This window comes from Dromiciops gliroides, chromosome 3 (genome assembly GCF_019393635.1).
Source record: "Dromiciops gliroides isolate mDroGli1 chromosome 3, mDroGli1.pri, whole genome shotgun sequence".
Lineage (NCBI taxonomy): Eukaryota > Metazoa > Chordata > Mammalia > Microbiotheria > Microbiotheriidae > Dromiciops > Dromiciops gliroides.
The window spans coordinates 90,861,077-90,880,978 of record NC_057863.1 but is presented as its reverse complement, the minus strand read 5'-3'; the positions used below and the strand labels follow the sequence as shown (position 1 = coordinate 90,880,978).

The window sequence follows — 19,902 nt, the reverse complement described above, 5'->3', positions numbered from 1 at the left end:
GCCACTGGTGAGATTGCAAATGCTCCAGAATGGTAAAAAGATTCCCCTTGTATTGCTTCAGCTGTTCAGTATATTGGGCTCCAAACCCAGCACACTTTTTTTTTTTTAAAGCTGACAGCTGGGGAAGTACAACTAATTGGGGATGAAGCCCAGGCAGGTTACAAGGAGGCCAATTTTACAGAATTTAGGAACAAAAGCATCTGGTGAGTAGGTGTGTGAACCTCTTTAGTGATCCTAACCCCAACCCTAAATTCGAACTTGAGAGTTCATAAGATCATAGATTGAGAATCAGAAAGAACCTCAAAGTCCATTTAGTCCATTTTACAGATAAAGAAACCGAGGCTCTGAGAGATTAAATGATTTGCTCAAGGTCACAAAGTAAAGTGACTGACAAGAGTCTGGACTTGAACTGAGGCCTTGTGATTCCCAGTTTAGTTCTCTTTCCTCTGTATCCCAGCTGCTAGTAGCTATAGTTCCAGGAGAATCATCTTGACCAGGCTCCTGACCCTTAAGGAGTTTACAATTTATAGTATGGCTTTTGCTTTAATAGATTATTAACTAATCTCCCATGAAATAAAAAGAATCTGCTTTGAGGGTGTGTGATGCATAGCTTTGTGATACATTTTCATACATTAGAACTTCAATCATTATTTCAAGGCAGGTATTTTCAACAATAAAATTTAAACACAAATTTATTTGGTGCTTAGAGACCCTTCTTGGTAATATATATGGGCATATTTTCTATATATTTATACACATATAAATATAAGCCATTGGGGCAGCTAGGTGGCGCAGTGGATAGAGCACCGGCCTTGGAGTCAGGAGTACCTGAGTTCAAATCCGGTCTCAGACACTTAACACTTACTAGCTGTGTGACCCTGGGCAAGTCACTTAACCCCAATTGCCTCACTAAAAAAATAATAAATAAATAAATAAAACTTAAAAAAAAAATAAGCCATTGCCCAACCCATCTCTCATGGATAAGGACTTGACTTGTAGGCATTTATTAGGATCACTTTTCCCAATAAAATTTTTTTTTAATTTGGAAAAATTCCAAAGAGCCCTACAAAGCAAGACAGAAATCTTGGCTGTTAAGAGCCTTCAAAATCAGTGACAATTTAAGTCCATGATGACAGGTGTGGCTTTTTTTCCCCCTTTCCAGCAGGTTGAAAAGAACATTCCAAAATCTCCTTTTATAATCAGGCCATAAGATGAGCCTGTTGCCTTGTGGTTCCTTTAGAAATCATCTGCCCCTAGAAATTGGGAAAAGGCATTAGTTTTGTGTAAAACACCTTCCTATTATCAACAAAGACATGCCTGAGGTTTGAGAGACATTTGTAACATCCTTGTGAAGTGGGCTGACTTTCAAAGTCCTTCATCAAGCAATGCAACTCTTATTAAAGTTTTTCTTGTTGGTTTTTGTTTGTTTGTTTTGTGGGGCAATTTGTGTTAAGTGACTTGCCCAGGGTCCCACAGCTAGTAAGTGTCAAGTGTCTGAGGTCGGATTTGAACTCAGGTCCTCCTGAATCCAGGGCTGGTGCTTTATCCACTGTGCCACCTAACTGCCCCCTAAAGTTTTTCTAAGAACTGATTTGTTACCCCTTCCATTATTCTTGTTTGTAAGTGACAAACATCTTTGTTTTGCAGATTGAAAAACCCAGAACACAGAGAAGGTGAAATACTTTTTCTCCAGGTCACATAAAAGAACAGGTGGGGTGAAAATCCCATGTTAACTAATGATCCTTTAGGATACAGGTTCGCTTAAAAAAAATATTGATATCTTCTGTTTTTTACATCATCATAGTTATTCCAAATATCACTTGACATCTCTTGGCAGCTAGGTGGTGCAGTGAGTAGAGCACAGGGTCTACAGATGGGAAGATCTGAATCTGGTTTCAGACATTTACTACTGTGTGACTGTCATTCAACCTTATTCAACCCCATTTTCCTCATCTGTAACATGGGAATAATAATAGCACCAAGCTCAAAGGGTTATTGTGAGGATCAAATGAGAGTATTTGTAGAGCTTTGTACATTAACTGGCACTTAGTAGATAGTATAGAATTTTTATTCCCTCTCCTCTCTCCCCACCCTGAACCATCCCATATAACAAATTGTGCTTTTTAGGGAGGGAAAAAAAGTCAGCACAACTGACTTTGAAAAAAAAAAGTGTAATATAAAACATCTGTGGGCCTCCTCCCTCCACCAAGGGGTGGGTTGAGGGTGTCCTTTCCTATCTCTTCATTTGAATCCAGATGCAGTTTCATTTTTTAAATGATCTGAGAACTGTCTTTTATTTCATTTTTAAAATGATCTGATAACTGTCTTGTGTTAGCTTAGCATTCTGCAAACTGGTAGCCCTAGAATAGCTCAGTGTACTCATTGGTATGACTGGGACTGGGGCTGATATCTGGATTCTTTGGGATTAATTATAATAACTAGCATTTACATAACAGTTTAAGCACTTTACATAAAATAGTAGGTGATTTTATTATCCCCTTCTTACAAATGATAAAACTGAGACCCGGAGAGGTTAATTGACCTACTGATGATCACATAATAAGTGACTGAGGAAGGATTTAAACCCTGTCCTCCTGATTCCCTGTTTAGCATTCTGGTGCCTCTAAATTTGACAGATTTATGAGATATTTCCATAGTTACCTGAATTGAGCAAGAAAGCAAATATGTCACAGGTAAAATATCAGACCAGGTCTGACCTTGGCTCATCTGTTTTATATTTGAGCAATTTCTCACTTCCCTTTCTAGATTGCTCCTTTTGGTTAAATTGAGATATTGTTGTTGTTTAGTTATAGTCAATCATATCTGACTCTTTGTGACCCCATTTGGTGTTTTCTTGGCAAAGATACTGGAGTGGTTTGCCATTTCCTTCTCCAGCTCATTTTACAGATGAGGAAACTGAGGCAAACAGGGTTAAGTGACTTGCCCAGGGTCACACAGCTAGGAAGTGTCTGAGGCCAGATTTGAGCTCAGGAAGATGAGTCTTTCTCATTACAACCCTGGCACTCTATCTAATACACTACCTAGCTCCCCCAAATAGAGATACAGTGCTATTTTAATGTTTGACTGCCTTCAGCTGGCTGAGGAGAATATTGAACCACGTAAGGATGGCGTTGTTAGAAGTTTTGTATTCTTATGAAAGAGACCATACAACTCTTTCCTGTGGCCATGGGATATGTGATATGATCTATAATTTATGTGGCTTTTGAGGATGGGTTTTGTAGCTTATTAACAAAAGGTAAAACTATTCCCTTTTTATCACCAGTTTGAATCTCCCTAAAGAAGAGGTTAACTTGGTGGGAACCATTAGTCTCCTGCAACAATCGTTGGCTTATGGCTTCACTGGCTTTACCAGATGTCTACCAGACATCAAAGTTTTCCTCTTTGCTTAACCAGCTTCCTCTCTTGCTGCCTGGCCTTAATCATAGTCAGCAGAACCAAATTCTTTCTCCCTGCCCTTCCTTTGGGCCTTTCTAAAGGATTTTCCCCTGAATGTTCCCATATCTCTTTTTTTTTTCTTTTTTTTTCTTTCTTTTTTTTTTTTTTTTTGGTGAGGCAATTGGGGTTAAGTGACTTGCCCAGGGTCACACAGCTAGTAAGTGTCAAGTGTCTGAGGCCGGATTTGAACTCAGGTCCTCCTGAATCCAGAGCCGGTGCTTTATCCACTGCGCCACCTAGCCGCCCCATGTTCCTATATCTCTAAACAGTGCAAAGCTGCAGGGATATATATGCCTCAGATTTACTGTGGCCAAATGGATGTGGCATTTTTATAACTCTTAACATTAAGAACTGCTATTGGTCCCAAGGGCTGGGTCATTGTGCCCACTCTCTACTCCACTAAGGGGCCCCTCTGCTTTGGATCTACACTTACGCTCTAGAAAAGGTTAAGTCACTGGGGAGCCAGACCATCTAGAAGAAGGGACAGCCTACTTTTCTCACATCCTTTGATTACATCCTTCACCCTATTGCCCTGGAGAAAAAAACCATTATAGTTTAGCTTTTGGATCATGTCCAGGTGGAGGTTTCCAACCTTTCTATGATGCAAGGGCATCTAGGTGGCACAGTGGATAAAATGCTGGACCTAGAGTCAGGAAAACTTGTCTTCCTGAGTTAAAATCTGCCCTCAGATACTTACTAGCTGTATGACCCTAGGCAAGTCACTTAACCCTGTTTGCCTTAGTTTACTCACCTGGAGAAGGAAATGGCAAACCACTGCATTTATCTTTGCCAAGAAAACCCCAAATAGGGTCTTGAGGAGTTAAAAGTGACTCAACAACAACAGGAAGAGGTTAGGAAGGTATAATGTGAACAGATATGGGACAGGGATTTATTTTTACACACAAAAGAAATGCTAAACACCAAAAGCTCAAACTTGGATTAACAGAAAGACTTAAAAGAAGACTCAGTAATTTAATTTCATAGTCTCTTAAGAGGGGGAGAATCAGTCCTCATCGGAACATCAGGCAGTTTGAGCCATGTAGGTGGCACCTATATTGTACCTGGAGTCAGCAAGACATCCAGTTCAAACCCAATCTCAGACACTTATTGTGTGACCCTTGCCAAGTCACTTAACCTCAGTCCCCTCATCTGTAAAAAGGAGATAACAATAGCACTTACCTCCCAGGGTTGTTGTAAGGATCAAAATAGATAATGATTTATAAAGTGCTTTGCAAACCTTAAAACAGTATATAACTGCTGTGATGATCAACATTGCCATTGCCATTTTTCATCTCAGCTCTGCATTGTCTAAACAACTCCTCTTCAGTGCCTTCTGTCAATCCAGGCGAGAAATGGGTCTCCTCTTCCTCTTGATAGTCATTTTCTCTGATGAAATTCCACAGGTCTGGGGGCAGCTAAGTGGCGCACTGGCCCTGGATTCAGGAGGACCTGAGTTCAAATCCGGCCTCAGACATTTGACACTTTAAGTTGCATTGGTTCTGTTTGTGTGGGGGTGGGGGAGAAAATTTCTTAATTTTGTATAATCAAAATTGTCCATTTTATGTTGTCTGATCCTCTCTGTCACTTGTTTGGTTATGACCTCTTACCCTTTCCAGAGATAAGCAATTTGTTCATTAAACTTCTAATTTGTTTATGATATCTCTTTTTATTTCTAAGACATTGGCTCATTTGGAGTTTTTCTTTAGATACCTGATTCTGAAAGATTGCTGTCCAATTTTCGCATTAGTTTTTGTCAAATAAGGAGTTTTCCCCTTAATATTTTGGGTCTTTGGGTTTATTGAACACTATGCTATTATGTTTGGTTCTGTGTACTTAATCTGTTCTATGGATCAACATTGTTGTTTTTTAAACCATTACCAAATTATTTATATGATTGCTCTTCATAGAATAGTCTGAGATCTATTACTGCTAGGTTCTCTTTCCACATTGCTTTTTCATTATTTTTCTTGAGATTATAGAATTTTTTTCTATTTCTATAAAATAATCCTTTGGAAGTTTGACTTATATAGCAATGAATAAGTAAATTAATTTAGGTAATTTACTTTACCCAGGAGCAATTAATGTTTTTCAAATTTGGACTAATTAGTGCTTTTTTTCCAATTGGATTAAATGAAATTTAATAGGGTTAATATGAAGTCCCATGCTTAAGGGTTTTTTTTTTAATAAAAACCACCCACTCAACTACAAAATGGATGGGACATGTTATTTGACAATAGTTTATCTGAGAAAAAGTTAAGAGGCTTCATTTGACTGTAAGTTTAATATGAGTCAATAGCAGAAAGTGGCTGCCAAAAAAGTTAATGCAATCTTGAGCTACATAAAGGGAAATAAAGCATCCCACTAAACTCTGTTCTGGGCAAATGATTCAATCAATATGACCAAAAATGTGCCAAGAAAAACCAATGTTTTGCACTCTACCTAAGAAGTAGTTGTTATTTCTATCATCTATTACATCCTTGCTTGGAAATCAAGCAGAGGAAGGAAGTTCATTATCTCAGCAAGTAAGTACATAAACAGGCTAATGCTATTTTTCAGAAGTGCAAAATTGAAATTAATAATTGATGAATGTCATAGGAAAAATGACTCAAATTATTCTGTATTCTTTGTAATCTGTATCCTCATAAAGTAAAATGAGTAGTTTCAATGTCTCAGTACTAAGCCAGGTCTCTTAATTTAACCTTTTAATCAGTGATCTGGAAGATGCAGATGTGCACATGAAACCTTCAAGTTTATTGTTGACACCTCAGTTCTTTGTATTTTGAAATGCTAAAGTGAGAAGGACAAATGTCAGGAAGATGAGAGTTGTGTGATTGGGCCAAAGGGTAGAATCACCATGGGCAAAAGTAAAGTAATAATGTGCTTACAGAAAAATCATCCAAGCTATGCTCTAGCATGATGGTTCCTGGATTCTACATTACAATGCAGGAAAGAATCGTTTTTGACTTTTCTTGGCAGTCAAAATGCCAGACGTAATCCATAAATAGACTAGAAACCAAGCAAGTTATTCCCACTCTTGCCCAAAACCAAGATCTGTCCACAGTTAGAATCCTGTGTTCAGTTCTAGTTATCAAACCCCAATAAAGCAGCAAAAGAGCTGAAAAATGTTCAGATGAAAGAAACTAAAATCATCCAGGCTTTTATGTTTGTAGTGTTCATGTCCAGGAGGAAAAGGAAACTGCTTGTATGTGCCATTGTTTAGTTCTTACCCCTCTCTTTCTCACCCCATTTGGGGTTTTTTGGGCAGAAATACTAGAGTGGTTTGTCATTTCCTTTTCTGGCTCATGTTACATATGAGGAAACTGAGGCAAACAGGGTTAAGTGACTTACCCAGTGTTACACAGCTAATAAGTGTCTGAGGCCAGATTTGAACTCAGGAAGATGAATCTTCTTGACTTCAGGCTCAGCACTCTATCCACTACACCCTCTAGCTGCCCCTACTTGTATGTAACAACAGATTTAAAAGATGGGGGTACTTTAACCTGGAAAGACAAAGGCTGAAACAATAGGGTCACCTTTTATTAAACTGTGACAGCATTTCCAAATCCTATAACTTAAGGGGAGCCCCTAGGAACTTGAAAGTCTAAAGGTAGGCTAATTGATAGAAACACAGAGAGAGCTATCTATAGATACACATATGTATGTATGTATATGAACACGCACACACATATATATGGTACTATTTTATGCAGTAGGAAACTTGTTATAGAATCTTAGTGCTAGAAAGGATTGAGTTGATCACGTCATTCATTGCCTGCATCTCATAGATGTTAGAAAGTAAAGCTATGAGTAGTTAAGTGACTGGGTGGAGATCCCACATCTAGTTAATGGCAGACTTGGCATCACATCCCATCTCCTAACTCCCAGGCTAGTGTTCTTTCCACCACATTATGAATTTTCCTAGGTTCATCAGTTGAGAACCAGAAGAAAGACTTTAGAGATAAACTCAGGCCCAGAAAAGTGAAGTGACTTGCCTATAGTCACACAGTTTGTGTCAGAGCTAGAAATTGATCTTTAACTACTAGTCCCTGACTTTCCACATTAACATCATGCTGCCTCTTGATAGCCCAGCTAACTACAGAAGGAAGGAAATAAGCATTAAGTACTTCCTATACCCTAGCACTTTAAAAATATTACCTCATTTGATCCTTATAACAACCCTAGAAGGTAGGTGCTATTATTATCGCCCTCATTTTACAGATAAGGAAACTGAAGCAAACAGAGGTTAAGTGACTTGCCCAGAGTCACAGAGCTGGTAGGTTTCAGAGGTGGGATTTGAACTCAGGGCTTATTCTGACTTAAGGCATGGTGTTCTATCCACTGTACCACCTAGCTACCTCTAGGCTAAAAATGAAAATTTGTTCAAAATTTGACATTTTACTGGTCATTTTACAGATGATTGATGCCTGATAAATTATTGAGGGAAACTAGAGAAGTTCTGGGGTTGACATATAAGATAACCAAGCCTTCCTACCAAGTTTCCATCTTTCATTGTTGTTGGTAGAAATAGAATACTCTGCCGGGCTAAACTAGAGCATAGGTTTGATCCAGGGGAGTAGAGACTACATTTTCTTGTTTTTCTTCTACCATGAGCTCCTTATTTTATTTTATTTGTATTCTCTTTTACATTTAAAAAAACACACTAGAATTTATTTATTTTAAGCATTTGTTTCTTTTTAAAATTTTGAGTTACAAATTATCTCCCTCCCTCTCAACACACCCACCCTCCACCAAGAAGGCAAGCAAAATGATATCAATTAATTATGCATGTGAAATTATGCAAAATACATTTCCACTTAGCCATATCACAAAAAAAAGGGAATACTTCAATTTACTCTCAGAGTTCATCAGTTCTCTCTCAAGAGGCGGATAGTATTTTTTCATCACGAGTCATTTGGAATTATTGTGTATCATTCTATTGACCAGAGTAGCCAAATCTTTCACAGTTGCTTTTTATTACAACATTGCTGTTATGTGCACAATGATCTCCTGGTTCTCACTTCACTTTGCATCAGTTCATATAAGTCTTGACAGCCTCATCATTTCTTATAGCACAATAGTAGTCCATCTCAATCATATGCCACAATTTGTTCAGCCATTCCCCAACTGATGAACATCCCCTCTAAATCAGGACTTCTTATACTTTTTCTACTCACAATCCCTTTTTACCAAGAAATTTTTATGCAACCCTGGGTAAAAAGTATATAGGTATATAAAATAGGTATCCATAACCTTTTACTGTTGACAAATTTTTCATGACCCCCACATTCAGTTACGTGACCCCATATGGGGTTGCGACCTACAATTTAAGAAGCTTTGCTCTAAATTATATCAGGGCCCTTCATAGCCTATGTAAGGAAACTCTGACACAAGAATTGCAATAGACTAACATTTCTAATGTTCTCAGGAAAGAAAATGATAACTCCAAAGAGTTAAAGAAGTAAGGTGCTTCAGTAGGATGTGATTCATAAGGCTCAAAGAGGAGTGGATGAGAGACTGAGGTAATGGTGACTGCTTGTCACCTTAGGGAGGGGACAGGGGAGGGAGGAAAGGAGAGATAAAAACTGGAACTCAAAACTATAAATATAAATGTTTATTACTTTTTAAAAAAAGATAAAGCTATGGGTTAAAGAAAAATGGTAATGGCACAGCAGAATTGCCAGGGATCATAAAATCTAGAGGTGAAAAGAATCTTTAGATATAGAATCTAACCCTATAGCTTTTTGTTCTTTTCTTTCTAATTTTTTTTTAGTTTGTTTTCACAGGTTACATTTAGAACAATCAAAATCTGGGAGCTCAACTCTCAATCTTTACAAATTAACAACGGGAGCAAACAATGTAAAAATTTGAAAATAAACACATATACCAATAGCTCCAAGTAGTCAGACATACTTGTAAAACAACAAACAAGCAAACAGACAAAACTGCACTTTATAATCAAAGTAATTCAGGGAGAAGTCAAATCCAGAATAGGAAATAGAACTGGAATTTCATTGATGTCAAGAAGTCACAGGTGGGGAAACTCCTTCAAGGACAAATTGATTTCCTCATTATTATTGCTGTTGTTGGAAAAAAAATGTTTTTCTTATCTTGTTCAATGGAATTCAGGTAGAAATGACCCTGGGACAAGTTGTTATATTATTGATTATTCATTTGTATTTCATGTGCTGTTGGTAGACAAAAATAGTTGCACTTTTCAGTTGAATAAAAGTATTCTGCTGTAAACTTATCCTATGGATGCTCACTGAAAACATTCTTGGTATAATTCCAATTTCAACCAGGGTAATGAGGAAGATACATATTTTATCCTGCCTCTAGATTACTTTGATTTCTTCTCTTTGATCTTTGTATGTTGAAAGTTTTTTTTTCATGTAGTATGACAATTATGAATATTTGGCATGGCGACATCTCTTTAAAATGTTGTACTTCTGTTTTTATGATCACTGTAATGTTTAGTTGTGGAGCTCAGCATCTTCTGCATAATTGATGGTCTAAAAGAATTTCATAGAGCATGGAGAAATTAAGTGATGGGCCCAGGATCACATAGCAGTGTACATGACTTGAACCCAAGTCTTTCTGATGTGATGGCCTGCTGTCTATCCACTATACATCAGCAGGTGTAAGTAACTCATGGAACTACACTTGAAAGGGATCAGAGGTTACAATTATTCCCCACAAATAAGAAATTTCTAGTAAGTTCGGGTCATAAGCTTGAATTAAGACCCTGTCTTTTGTTTACACTATTGGTTACTACTAATTGGATGGTTACCTGAGGTTCTCTGATCATCCCTGAAGAGGGCTCTCACAGGTCTGGAAAAGTGATCCAACTTAACTATCTAGAGGAAGTAAAAATAACAAAACTCTTATATTTAAAAAAAAATTGCCTAGAGAAAAGCTGTATCCTGAACAACATACAGCAACCTATTTAAAGTTACATTTCATGGATCTTGTTGCCATGGAGAATGTATCTCATGAACAGATATGGAAGAAGGATTTATACCTTTTCCAAAGATTCAGTGAATAACACTATGTATATGCACACACATATAAAATAAATGTGTATATGTATGTGTGTATGTCCACAAATATACACATACATGCATAACACATATGTACATGGATATGTGCATACATATACACACATACATACATGCTCTGAAGAAAAGTGAGTGAAGATTTTAAATAAACTCTACCACATTGTTCTTCTGAAAGAGGTTTTCTAAAGAGTACATATATGTTTCTGGTTCATGAACTGTAGTATCAACCCAGCTGGTATCTTCCAGAAATCAGATCTTCTCCATTCCTTGTCAAACATTGGATGGGCTTTTGGAAGTTGTTTGCTTGGAAACTGTTCTAAGTAATGATATATTACATTTGATACTTGTGTTCTCAAAATAATTGTTTTAATAGTAGGTCTACATATGAGCCATACTGATAATAGCATAGCATCCAATGAGCAAGGCTGAGGAAAGCCACCACAGAGCATAACTTCCTTCAGCCCAAGAGGCTGTGAAATGTCACTGCTAAACTTTTAGTTTTAAAGATAAAAATGGCAAAAATCTTATTTGACCATAAAAGAAAAGCTCATCCATCCATTATCCATCCCTCCATCTCCTCCAAATCAACATTTTTAGAGAACTTCGGTTTTCCCAAATTGCATATATGATTTTGCTTAATGCCCATAAGCAACCTAATCCTGTGAAGTAGTTTCTACATATATTTTTATCCTTATCTTACAGATGAGAGATTTGAGGCTCAGGTTAAGTGGCTCTCCCATGGTCACTTTGATACTAACTGTACAAGGAGAGATTAGGATTAGCCTTTATTCATTCATTCATTGATTTATCCATTTATTTCTTTATTTGTTTATTTACTTATTTATTCTTTTATTTATCTATCCATTCATCTATTTATTTATTTACTCAACTACCCATCCATTTATTTATTTATTTATTTATCTATCCAGCTATCTATTTATTTGTTTATTTATTTATTCATTCATTTATTCATTCATTTTTTTAGGATCAGTCTTTCCTGACTGCTGGTACATTGATCTTTCCACTGTACTTGATGATCCTGTATTCATGTGGAATCAATGGCCTCATTTTTTTACAGATGAGGAGACCTACGCCTAGAGATGGGGGTATAACTTGCCAAAGGTCACCATGTAATTTTAAGATAAATATATGTGCAAGTGAGAGGGGAACTCACAGATGTTAGATTGGGAGTGTTCACTTACCTGAAAAATACAGAGATCCTATTAACAGAGAAGGACAAATAAGCTGAAAGTTATATAATTCTTGTCCTCAAGGATCCTATAGCCTAGTAAAAGAAAAAAGATGAAATATATTAATATATTATATAATTTTAAATTAATATATCAATAATTAATAAACCAATACATTTACTATGTGAATGTGAAAAACATACAATTAAAAATCCAAATGAATTCTTGGCTGAGCTTGAGTCTATAGGTCATAGATACGGTAAAGGAAGTTTTCAGAGAGGAGATGAAACTTGAGTAGAGCCTTGAATGATTTAGTAGAATTTCATTTGGTAGAGAATATTGGCAAGAGTATTGCAAGTAAGAGATATGGAATGACCAAAGTCAAGTAGGCAGGAATTCATATGTTGGATTTGAAGGATATAAAGGCAATTTATATAATTTAAAATTATATGGGGTTGCCATATTTCTGTCACAAGTTTTAGGGAAACATAGCTGGAGTTTCTAATATATAGCTACTTAGAAATTAGAGGCTACTGCACCAGTTTGGGGCATTAAGGATTTATTAAAGAATGTTAAATATTAGTAAAGAGATAGCACATTGCTCAGAAAGATCAGAAGGCCTACCTAGGAAAGAAGGGAGAGAGAATAATCTGTGTCTGGCCTCCTAGAGGCGTTAAAAGCCAAGAGAGTGAGTCAGAGCAGAAGCCTCCTGCAGGTCTGGAGGAAAGGCAGCCACTTCCACACTGCTCAAAGCTGACTGGCTGGCATCATTCAAATCTATTGGTTCATTGGACTTGAAGGTGGTCCATGAGCAGTACATGCTGACATCAGAGTCCAGAGGGCAGACCCTCTGGCAGGAAAAACTTTTAAGTAGGTGTGGTTTTGAGTGAGGTAATTTCCTGTATGTAGTCAGCAAGGTCATTCTACATTTCCCTTGGAATTCTGACTCTGGGCTGACCTTAAGAAAGGTCAGGCAAGGCTCTTTGGGTTAAGCCTTCAAGCAGGGGCCTCTAGGAGTCCCCAAACCCCATTATTTTCTCATACAATTAACCTAGTTAGAACAGAGAGTAAATTGTGGATAGTAGTGGGAAAATATGGGTATATAGAGACATATTATTTAAGTCCAGTAAAACTAGTCTGAGAAATTTGGACTTTAATCTGAGGGTAATAGGTAGCTACTGAAGGATTCTTAGTGATATGATGAAAGTGATGTCTTTAAAAGATTACTATGGGGGCAGCTAGGTGGCACAGTGGATAAAGCACTGGCCTTGGATTCAGGAGGACCTGAGTTCAAATCCAACCTCAGACACTTGACATTAACTGTGTGACCCTGGGCAAGTCACTTAAACCCCTATTGCCCTAAAAAAAAAAAAAGATTATTATGATGGTGGTATGGTAAACTGACCAGAGGGAGGAGTTGGAAGACCATTCTAATAACATAAGGTCAGTTAGAAAGCTATTGTAATAAATGAGGAGTGAAAAGACCACTGAGCTAAAATATTGTAAGGGCAATAGGAATGAAAAGTAGGAGATGTGAAAGATATTTTGAAGGAAGAATCAATAATACTTGGTGATTGAATATGTAAAAGTATAAGTAGAATGAGACTTTTTCCTTACAGCACTAAAATATAGAGTGACACCAATAGCAGTCTTTCAGTAGCATAAAAACAACTAAACTTTGTACCTAAAAAGCAAGAATAATTAATTAGGATGGGAAGCTATCAGATATTTGGCTCCTTTCTCCTTAGGGATGCAGGCCTTGTGAGCTCTTCCCTATTTCAGCCCTGTTGCCCTCCAGCTTACTGTGAAAGGCTCCTCCATGATATGTATTAAAGTCTCAGCTACACACCCCCTTCCCACAATTGCTTGTCCCTGCTCCAAAAATTACCAGTTATAGTTCTGAAAGACTGAACCTGATGAAGTCAAGTTGTTTGCCAGTTTAATTAAATCAACAATGTAACATAGTCACACAAAAAATAGAAAGTCAAGTAAGAAGGAATTTGTATGTTGGATTTGAAGGATATAAAGGCAATTAACTTAGTTAGAACAGAGAGTAAATTGTGGGTAGTAGTGGGAAAATATGGGTATATAGAGATAGATGATTTAAGTCCATGAAAACTAGTATGAGAAATGCCCTTGAGGGCAAGATTTGGGATTTGAGACTTTGGGATCTTGGGCTACATTAATAGAAGTATAGTTTGACATTAATGGTGTCAAACTCAAAAAGAAAAGGGGCCCACTAAACCCTACATCAAGATCCCAGCAAGTTATATACTGACTTAGAAAACTACAAGTTCGATGTTCTATTATATTTTTCTTTATTTTGTAAAATATTTCTGGAATGTTGTGGTTTGTGAGTTCGACACCTCTGGTGTCTAAAACAAGAGTTATTTCTCCTGTAACCATCCCTGTTCAGAACATATCTGGAACATTGTGTTCATTTTTGGGCAACACATTTTTAGAAAGAACACTGACTAAATGGAACATGACTAGAATGGTCAGAGACCTGGAATGATGCCTAAGAATGGTTGGTTCAAGAGACCAGGATGTTTAGTGTGGAGAAAAGATCAAATAGGGACATGGTGGTTGTGTTCAAGTATATGGAGAGCTGTCACATGGAAAAGGTATGTTAACTTTTCTGCTTGTCCAAGGAAGTAGGGGTGGGAACAAATGGGTGGAAATTTCAGAGGCTGATTTAGGCTTGAATTAAAGAAAAACTTCACAATTTGTAGCTAAACCAAAGCAGAATCCATTGCTTTGGGAAGTAGTCTGTGTGTCATTGAAAGACTTTAAGGAAAGACTAGATTGCTTGTTACACATGTTGTAAAGAGGGCTCTTGCATGGGTTGGACAAGCTGATTTTTGGATTTTCTTCAAACTCTGAAATTCTGTGATGAACTGTTAAAGTGTATCTGCTGTTGCTACCTTTTGGGAGCCAGTTTTTAAAAAACTTTCATTTCTTTCTTTATATATTTTTGGAGCCAGTTTTACAACTGATTGTGAAGATATCTGGTCAATCTAAAATTCACTATGTCAACCCACTCTGGGAGGCATGGCCCAGGGAGGAGAGACTAGGACAAATGAGGAATGAAGAACCCTTCCATTCTTGAGATAATATGATTATCCCTCTAGAGCTAGAAGGGACCTCAGAAGGTATCTAGTACATGCCTTACCTGAGGAAACTGAGGCCCAGGGAGCTTAAATGAATTGTTCAGAGTCACATAATTAGTAATCAGTGGCAGGTCTTTGGATTCCAGAGTTTCTGCTCTTTCCACTGTACCACAATGAATCAGTAAACTGTTTTGTGCCTCAGTTTCCCTATACATAATAGGAGAATAACCATTAGTGGATTGTTTGGAAGCAGAAGAGAAGTTCAAATTCAGAACCATTTTTTTGGACTGTCTAAGCTTTGAAGCATGACTACTTGGCCCTTGCTCCAAATATTTCCTTTAGTGCTTTTTTCAAGCTGACAAACTTGGAAACTAGTCTCTCTGGTCCTCAAGGGTGTTTCAGAAGTATTTACAGTTATAAGCCACAGGGGGAAAAATGCATATTTTAATGTTATTCCCTAGACAGGCTGGTTGTAAACTTCATCTTTCATACAGCATGGCAGAAGAATGCAATTCAGAGAAACTAGGCTCCCTTGCAACACTCTTGCTACCAGTCAAGAGGTCAGGAGACAATTGTTTCTAGAATCCTCTTTATGCACATCAATGTTTAAAGATGCCAGGGTTTTAGAGATGAAAATGACCTTGACCATATGTTTTTCTTCTAATTCCCATTAAACAAAAAGTCTATTGTGAACATTTCCTTCTTCTCTTTCTCTCCTTCTCCCCCACATATGTGTGTACATATTTACATATGCATATTCAGTCATTCTACAAACACTTATTACATATTTACTATGGGCAGACAACTGTGCCAAGGACAAAGATATCTAAAAACACCTTACAATCTCAAGGGGAGAAAAGACTCACAAGTGAGGAGAATAGAAAATATAATATAATAAATGCATAAAGTGGTCTGAATAAGGTGCACTGAGATGTTGTTGGAGGGAGAGATCACTTCAGGCTGGGAGAAGGTGGGGTAGTTATCAGAGAAGGATTCATGGAGAATGTAGCGTTTTGAGCTGATGATCAGGTTCTAATCATCAGATATCATACCATCATAAATCAAGGATAGGAAGTACCCCAAAGGCCATTTCATAGATGACGAAACTGAGACCCAGGAAAATTAAATGATTTGCCCAAAGTCACATAGATCGTAAGCACTACAGGCAGGCCAATTAACATCAATTAGCTTTTATGGAGACTAGACATATAGTAAGAACAGAAGTACAAAACATCCCCCTCAATTGGGGCACATTCTCCTCTCTATTACCTCAGTCAACAGGGAGAGTTGGCTCAAACTGAACATGTTTGCTACAAATCATTTACCCTACCAAGGTAATTTCCAAATGAGTCAAATCCACTGGATCGAGTGGCTCTTGTAGAACACTGCGATCTCAGCTGCTTGATCACCTCACTGCCTGCCTGTGCAAATTCTGGTATGGACTCCAGTCCCTGGACCTCTGGTGGCTCTTCTGACCTTTCAAAGCTCATAAAGTCATGCCCTGGTTGGTTCATTTCCAACATTCATTCCCCTAAGAACAGGAAATACACCAGAGGCAGAAAAATAGCTGTACCATGAGCTCATGGCTTCCTCCTGGCTCAGGTTGGGAGAATGGGTTGCTGGTGCTGCTTCTCTTCCCACTCATAGACCAATACCAGTCCTTGCCTCAATCACCACTAAGAAAAAAAAAGCTCAATTTGGTCTTTTAGTGCTTCCTGATGGCATGATCAGTTCTAGATCAGTAGCATTCTGGATCAAAAGGCATTCTGTCATTGTTTTTTTGTTTGTTTGGGTTTTTTTTGTAGGCAATGGGGGTTAAGTGACTTTCCCAGGGTCACACAACTAGTAAGTGTCAAGTGTCTGAGGCCGGATTTGAACTCAGGTACTCCTGAATTCAGGGCTGGTGCTTTAACCACCGCGCCATCTAGCTGCCCCACTCTGTCATCATTTAATCGATATTCATTTCACTTCAATTGTAAGTTTTAAAGGCATGTCCTCTGTTTTGAAATTCCTTTCCCTCTTGTCCTATCATCATTCATCTCTTGCCAAATATCAGATCTGCATTACTCCTACCATCTGGTCTTACTCAAGAGGTCCTGAACTGTACTGGAGGAAGTCTCTTAACTGTGCTGACTGGGTACATTACAAATTCATGTCATACAACCTCAAAGGAGGCTCCCCAGCAGCAACGCATTCCTTTCATTTCTCCCTGATTAATATCTTACCTTATTCTAACAAAGTTATTTCAAACCTTTTCTTCTCTCCTTAATCTTCCACACTTTCCACTCTGCTGAGGATCTTGTCTTTTTCTTCATAAAAAACCAAAACCAAACCAAAACCAAAACACAAAACAGCAACAACACCAAAAAAGAGCCCAACCAAAAAAAAAAAAAAGCTAAAAAAAAATCGAGTCCCTTTAACATGAACTCCCTTTTCTCCCATTCTCTCCATCTCAAAATCTCTTGATATAACACTCTCTTCTTATCCAGTCACTTAAGAGATGGTGTTTCTCCTTGCTAAGGACAATCCTCTATATCTGTGTTTGATATCACTCCTCTGATTTTTCCAGTAGATTAGAATTCACCCTCAGTCATTTCCCTTCTCAGTTCTTTAATTTCTATCTATTAGTTTCTTCCCTACTGTTTTCAAACATGTCTAGCTCTCTTCTTTCCTTAAAAAAATCTTCACTGCACTCCCCCATCCTTATAAGCTATTGTTCTCTCCCTTTCTCAATGGAATTTCTTGAAAAAGTTATCTACATTCTTTGCTCATACCTCCTCTCCTCTGACCCACTCCCGGATCCTTAGCAAAGTATTTTCTGATCTCATCCCTCAAATGAAATTGCTCTCTGCAAAGTTACCAATGATCTCTTATTGGGAAGTAAGGGGAGAAGAAATAAAAGTCAAGAAACATGAGTACTGAGAAAAGACTATCAGATTAGGCAATTAAGAAATGTTTGGTAGCTGCTCTTTTTGTGGTAGCAAGGAATTGGAAATTGAGGGGATGGCCATCAATTGGGGAATGGCTAAACAAGTTGTGGTATATAAATGTAATGGAATACTACAGTGCTGTAAGAAATGATAAGCAGATGGATTTCAGAAAAACCTGGAAAGACTTACATTAATTGATGCTGAGTGAAATAAGCAGAACCAAGAGAACATTGTACGCAGTCTCAACAACATCTTGTGATGATCAGTTGTGACAGACTTAACTCTTCTCAGCAATACAATGATCCAAGACAATGCCAAAAGACCTATGGTGGAAAATGCTCTCTATATTCAGAAAAAGAACTATGGAGTCTGAATGTAGACTGAAACATACTATTTTCACTTTTGTTGTTGCTTTTTTTGGTTATTGTTCTTCTTTATTTTTTCTTGCATTTTTGTCCTTTTATTCTGATTAATATGGAAATATGTTTAATGTGATAGTAATGTATAACCTATATCAAATTACTTGCTGGCCTTGGGGGCGGGGAAGGGAGGGTGGGAGAAAATCTTAAAATTCAAAAAATATCTTTATATGTAATTGAGAAAAATTAAAAATTAAAAAATAACATATTGGTTATGTGACCAAAAAAAAAAGAGAGAGAGATGATTAGTATCTTTGGAGAAAGCAATTTAATTTGAGTGATTGTCAAAAGTCACATCACCATCATTAGTCTTGACCTCTATATGCTGTATTTGTCACTATTGCCTCTATCTTCTCAGATGGGTATTTTCTCATTCTTAGGTTTTCATGACACTCTCCTGGTTTTCCTTTACCTTTCTGACCACTTCTCAGTCTCCTTTCCGGGTTCATCATCCATATCACACTTTCTAACTGTGAATATTCCTCAGGGTTCTGTATGAGACCTTCTCTTCTCTCTCTATGTTCTCTTGGTTAAACTTTCATGAGTTTAACTATTATCACTTTGTAGATGACTCATACACACATATACAGATATTTACATATCTGTATATGTTGATATTTGCATATATAAATGATTATGGAATAACAGTCACTGGTATCAATGATATTAAGGAGAGCTATCCAGCCCAGTCTCTCTATTGAGATTTAATCCCATATCACCAATTGCCTATTGGATATCTTTAAGACAGAGTGTTGGGCCTGGAGGAAGGAAGACATCTCCTTGAGTTCAAATCCCGCATCAGACAATTACTATCTGTGTGATGCTGGGCAAGTATCTTAACCTTCTTTGCCTCAGTTCCCTCATCTGTAAAATGAGCTGGAGAAAGAAATGGCAAACCACTCCAGTATCTTTGCCAAGAAAACTCCAAATGGGGTAATGAAGAGTCAAACGAGACTGAACAAAAGAAGAAAGTCCCCATATATATCAAAACATTTATAGTAGCCTTTTTTTTTGGTGAATACATAGAATTGCAAGTGACATAGATGTGCATTAATTGGGGAATGGCTCTACAAACTGTGGTACACGAATGTAATGGGATATTACTGTGCTGTAAGAAATGACAATGTGATGAATACAGAAAAGCATGGAAAGACCTACATGAACTAATGCAGAGTGAATAAATATAGCCAAGATAACAATATACACAATGACCACAGCAATGTTAATGGACAATATAACTACTTACACACACACACACACACACACACACAGTCAAAAGTAAATGTTGCAAAATTATGAAAAACAAACATGGATTGAAAGAAGATATGAGGGGCACCTAGGTGGTGCAATGGATAAAGCACCGGCCCTGGATTCAGGAGGACCCGAGTTCAAATCCGGCTTCAGACACTTGATACTTACTAGCAGTGTGACCCTGGGCAAGTCAATTAACCCTCATTGCCCTGCAAAAAAAAAAAAAAGATATGAGAAGATACTCCCACCCAAGGCTGGGTTGGAGCCAGCTTAAATGACTCTCATTCTCTGTCTCTCTGTTTTTTTTTTCTCCATCCCTCTGTCTGTCTCTCCCCTCCCCATTCTCTCTCTCTTCAGTGTGAACATTTATAACTCACAAATCAGCAAATGCTAAAAATCAAGGATTGAATTTTATTGTTCTTGATTGCTTAGACTTAAGAAAAGAATAGAGGAAATATGTCTTGCATTTTTGGAGAGCTAGTTATTAAGGA

The 19,902-nt window shown here is 37.5% G+C and overlaps 1 long non-coding RNA gene across 1 annotated transcript; it reads right to left on the bottom strand.

Annotated features, from left to right (window-relative positions):
- Window positions 1-10,242: 10,242 nt before the first annotated feature.
- Window positions 10,243-19,621, bottom strand: LOC122749270. Its single transcript, XR_006355666.1, has 3 exons — window positions 19,580-19,621; window positions 11,714-11,796; window positions 10,243-10,310 (listed from the first exon to the last, which is right to left on the bottom strand). It is a non-coding gene; the product is annotated as an uncharacterized LOC122749270 (long non-coding RNA).
- Window positions 19,622-19,902: the final 281 nt, after the last annotated feature.